The following is a 5,554-nucleotide window of genomic DNA, read 5'->3' as shown; positions in this document are numbered from 1 at the left end:
TTAGACCACTGAGCCATCTCTCCAGCCCCGCTAATCATCTATTAAATTGGGAATTTATACATAAGTTAATTGTGTGTGTGGCCAGCTCAGCCCACCAGGGGGCGGGGGCTGGCTGGCATGTGGTGCTGGGGGATTGATCCACGGTCCCTGATGCTTTGCTAAGCTTGTTCTAAGTAGGTGCTTTAGACCACTGAGCCATCTCACCAGCCCCTTACCTGGATAATTTCTAAATAAAGCATCAACAATGCACAATCTAGGCAAGCACTCTGCTACAGAGCTATGTCCCAGTACCTAGAGTGCTATTTTCTGGGCAGAGGCTCTTTGTCACATTAGAGCTACGTGGTGGAACTTTTCAAATATTAGTATAAATAATAGTTTATAAATATTAAAGTAAATATATAAATACATATCTTACATAAAGTCTGGAGACCATGATTCAATTAGGATAGAGCCTTGATTCATGATTTTATAAATTAGACTCTTTAGTCTGACGCATATGGTTTTGGAATTGTAAGAACATAGTGTTCTGCCTACTGCTTTATTACTTACAGTGTTCTACTGAATTATTTTCAAAATAGGGCTTAAAATTCTCAATCTTGGCCAGGTGTGGTGGCACATGTCTGGAATCCCAGTACTTTGGGAGCTGACATAGGAGGATCACCGCTAGTTCCAAGACCAGCCTGGGTTGCATAGCAAGACCCTGTCTCAAAAAAAAAAAAAAGAAAAATCCCCGGTTCTGCCAAAAAAAAAAAAAAGTCTCAACTTTGAATTTGTTTTTCTAATACAAGCTGAAAGTAGGTGTGTCTTCTGTTGGTAGTTGATATGCTCCTTAGGATTTACTATGCCAGGGACCATGACAAGTACTTTGTTGTTTCATCTTCAACCCTGTGAAGTAGAGTTCATTAAATGATTTTTTTCTAGACCTACTTTGTTAAATGTCACTATTGGCATATTAATGTGTCATAGTGCATGATTTGCATGTAAGAAGCTATATGCATTTAGTGTATAGAAGCTGATGAGTTTCTGAATCGGTGTCTACCAGTGAAACTATAACTACCAAGGCTATAAACATATTCATCACTTCCTGAAAGTGGAAGTAGGTTTATTTATTTTTCTGGTGATAGAGTTTAAAGCCAGGGTCTTATGCATGCTAAGTATGCTACTGCTGAACTACACTTGAAGCATAGATTTAAGGGCTAGCCAGACAGCTCAGGGGATTAAAGCGCCTGCAAGCAGGTGCAGGGACCAGGGGTTCAATCCCCCAGCCTGTCACGCTGCCCCTGCCCCTGGGGCATGCCGAGATGGCAATTGAGACTGGGTGTGGTGGCGCACGCCTGTAATCTCCCAGCTCTTGGGAGGCTGTAAACAGGTAGATCACTACGAGTCCAATCTAGTAGTGAGACCCTGAACACCCTGTAGACCCTTCCCTAAAATACAAAGGAAAAACCACTAGGTTTTCAATTTGTTTTTTTTTTTTTTTTTTATTTTATGATAGGGTCTACAGGGTCTCACTATGTAGATCAGACTTGTAGTGATCCTCCTGTTTTCAGCCTCCCAAGTGTTGGGATTATAGGTGTGCCCCTCCATGCCCAGTCTCATTCACAGTCTCAGCGCACCCCAGGGATGGGGCTGGCATGGCACACTGGGGATTGAACCCTGGCCGCTGCGTCTGCCTGTGAAGGTGCTTTAATCTGCTGAGCTATTTGGCCATCCTTTAGGTTTAATTTTTTTTATTTTATTTTATTTATTTTGTGTGTGTGTGTGTGTGTGTGTGTGTGTGGCCAGCTCAGCTCACTAGTGGGCGGGGCTGGCTGGCATGTGGTGCTGGGGGATTGAACCGCGGTCCTTGTGCTTTGCTTAACTTGTTCTAAGTAGGTGCTTTAGACCACTGAGCCATCTCACCAGCCCTAGGTTTAATTTTGATATATATCATTCTTAGATAAATTAAGATTTAGTTACCTTGCTCAGAGTTAAAGGAGTGAGTTTGGGGCAGTGATTCAAACTCAGTTTAAGACTATTACCTCTTAGTACACCTATAACTTTTTGGGGTTTTTTTATGAGCAGAATTTTATTTATTATTTTTTGCAGAACTGGGGATTGAACTCAGGCCCTTGCGCTTGCCAGGGAAGCGCTTATTCTACTGAGCCATCTTCCCGGCTCCCTGAGCAGAATATTTATTGGAGGAAAGAAAGCTCCTGTCCTTGGGAGGGACGGGAGGGGGGGGCCCTTAGCGGGTGGTCCCTGGGAAGCTGTCTCTTCCAAGGACTTTTCTAGAGAAAAACCATGTGGTGAGGCAGGTCTACGGTGGTGGAGAACATGGGAACTCAGTTTAGGTGGGCATGAGGTGGGACAAAACTGGCCAACCAACGAGATTATAAGCACCATTGCGCAGGTAAAATTGATTAAATCCAGTACCAAATGGGGAAGCGAGTCCAGTAGTAAGTGGGCATGAATACAGGACAGGGTCTCTTCCTGTTGGGGTTGGCTTAGTGACTCTTCAGGGCTCTTTCAAGGTGATTGATACCTATGTAGAATATCAATCCCAGATGCCCATCCCTAGGGACACCTATGACTTTTCCTTGGGGAGAAAATCAGACCTATGCGTGTCCAGTGGTAGACCTCTTTGCACACTGGGGGGGGTGGGGGTGAAAAAGTGAGCCATAATAGGGAATTGTACTGTAAACAGGTTGCCTTGAAATTGAAGATACTAATCTAGCTGGGCTTGCTGGCACATACCTGTAATTCTAGTGCTTGAGAGGTAGAAGCAGGAGGATCACTGTGGGTTCAAGGCCACCTTGGACTATTTGATGAGCTAAGGGCCAGCCTGAATTGCACAGCAAGACCTTGTCTCAAAAAAGAAAAAAAATAATAATAATAATTCTGTGTTTATTGTTTGGATGTGGATTGTTTGATTAGAACTCTGTATTCTACAAACCACACCTATAATGTATGATCTCTAAATTTCAGTTGCAAAGATTTTGGAGACTTTAGATATGCAATAATTTTTTTTTCTTTTCCCTTATCTCTAGTCTTCATTTTCTTTGTATCTGATTTGCTTTTACTGAGGTTTTCCAAAGCATTCAACCTAACCTGTACAATGACCTTGTCTTGATCCTTTTGGGCTGCTATAATATAAAAAAAAAGTAGGGGCTGGTGAGATGGCTCAGTGGTCTAAAGCACCTACTTAGAACAAGCTTAGCAAAGCACAGCAACTGCGGTTCAATCCCCCAGCACCATATGCCAGCCCACCCCGCCCCCTGGTAGGCTGAGCTGCCCCCCCACATAAATAAAATTAAAAAAAATTTTTTTTAAAAAGTAGACTGAGTGGCTTATAAAACAATTACTTCTTGGGGCCAGGGAGACAGTTCAGTATCTTTCCTGGCAAGTACAAGGACCTGAGTTCAATCCCTGGTTCTGCCAAAAAAAAAAAAAAAAAAAAAAAAAGATAAAACAATTACTTCTTACAGTTCTGGAGCCTGGGGATAGGAAGATCAACGTAGTTTGAGGGAGGACTGATTTGTAGACATTTATAGATGGTTCTCATGTTATAGAAAGGACTGGCTCTCCAGGATCTCCTAAGGGCACTAATTCCATTCATGAAATGATCTAATCACTTCTGAAAGTCCCTATACTTTTTCTTTTTTTTTTTTTTGGTGGAAGCAGGGATTGAACTCAGGACCTTGAGTTTGCCAGGCAAGTGCTTATTCTCCTGAGCTATCTCCCCAGCCCAAATACAAAGGTGGAACAGGGGATTGAACTCGGGCCCTTGTGCTTACCAGGCAAGCACTTATTCTACTGAGCCATCTCCCCGGCCCCAAGTCCCTATTCTTCTAATGCCATCACTGTGGTGATCAGAATTTCAATGTGAAACTTTTGGAACAAAATATTAAGAGGATAACACACTTGTATAATGTATTTCATTTGCTTATGTAGTAATCACGTAATGGCAGTGTCTAGTACAATTGGTATAAATAAGTTGCAGAAGATGATTGATTTTCATTTAAGCATGCACAAATTTGAGAGTGCAAATATATGAATTTCTTTTTTTATTTCTTAAAAGAGTGTATTCTACTAGCTTCAAGTGTTCAGTTCTTTTTTACTGAAGGGAAGGTTAGCACTTATTCTAGTAAATTGGTTACATAGAGATTGGTTTAGCCACACATCGTGGTGCAAGCCTGTAATCTCAGCTCTTGAGAGGCCGAGGAAGGAGGACTGTCCTGAGTTTTAAGCCAGCCTGGGCTATAAAAGTGAGTTCAAGCCAGCTTGCACTACATAGTGAGATCCTGTCTTAAAAAAAAAAAAAAAGAGTTGGTTTAGGAAGGTTCTATAATTTGGTAAAGCATCTTTTTGTATACCTGACATTGATAGCATAGAAACAATTTTTATCCTTTAACCATTTAATGGAGAAGACAGTGTTTAGTAAACAAATACAAAAGTAGAGTAAGAGCTACTGTATCCTCTAAGGGTAAATTCTTGAATTTCGTTCATGGTTGGGTTAGTGGGAGGACCACTAGAGTAAATCAGGAGCAAGATGCCTAGATGTTTAGAGGAAATGGACACCATGAATAGAAAAAAAAAGAGAAAATGGCTAGAAAGAGATTATTTGTAATTTTGATAAACTTATAGAGGAAGAATACTGAACCTGTGTGAATCTCATTTATGAAGTATTGTGAGCTTTGAGGCTTAATAGCTTATGTTAGGAACATGACAGAATGCTTGTTGGAAAGTCCAGCATGGTGGCACATGACTGTGATACCAGCACTGGGGAGGCTGAAAACAGGAGGATCACTGGATCATGGCAGTCTGAGCTGCATAGTGAGACCTTGTACCAAATACACACCAAAAGAACCAAAAAAACCCAACCCCATATATATTATATTTATGAAATATCTATAAAACTATATATTTCTATATATACACCTCAGAACTGTAGGAGCAGAATAGAACATTTTATTCATGTATTTTCTAGAGTGGATTCCAAAAAGGCATTACCAAATTGAAAGACTAAAAGGGCTGGGGAGATGGCTCAGTGGAATAAGCGCTTCCCTGGCAAGTACAAGGGCCTGAGTTCAATCCCCAGTTCCGGGAAAAAAAAAAAAAAAAAAGACAAATTGAAGGACTGACACATACTATCAAACTGTAAAAATAAAGTCAAAATAAGGTGTAAGGTAGGAAAGAAGAAAAGGAATATGATAGTGAAAAATAGGCCACTAGAGATTAAAGGGGCAATTAATAATGATTCTCTTTAAAAGACGTGTCAGCTTTGTGAAAAGATTGCTATTTTTTATTTCACCTCGATCATAGCTATGAGAAAAGCTTTCTACACTAAATTTTATTTCAGGACATTGGAAATGCATGCATTTTCATCATAAATCACTAAATATATGAAGTACTTATCCAGGTGTCAGGTACATAATAACGAATGTCACTTAAGTTTGGTTTCTACAGTAGAAAGGGGCAAAGTTAGCTGATTTTAGGTTAGAGCACCAGTTTTAATGGAATAAGGTTTTTTTTTTTTTGTCCAAATGCCCTCAGGGGTGGTTTGGCTGGCTGG

The sequence above is a fragment of the Octodon degus genome, unplaced genomic scaffold (assembly GCF_000260255.1).
Source record: "Octodon degus isolate 3935 unplaced genomic scaffold, OctDeg1.0 scaffold00020, whole genome shotgun sequence".
In the NCBI taxonomy this organism is placed as follows: domain Eukaryota; kingdom Metazoa; phylum Chordata; class Mammalia; order Rodentia; family Octodontidae; genus Octodon; species Octodon degus.
This window is presented reverse-complemented; position numbering follows the sequence as displayed.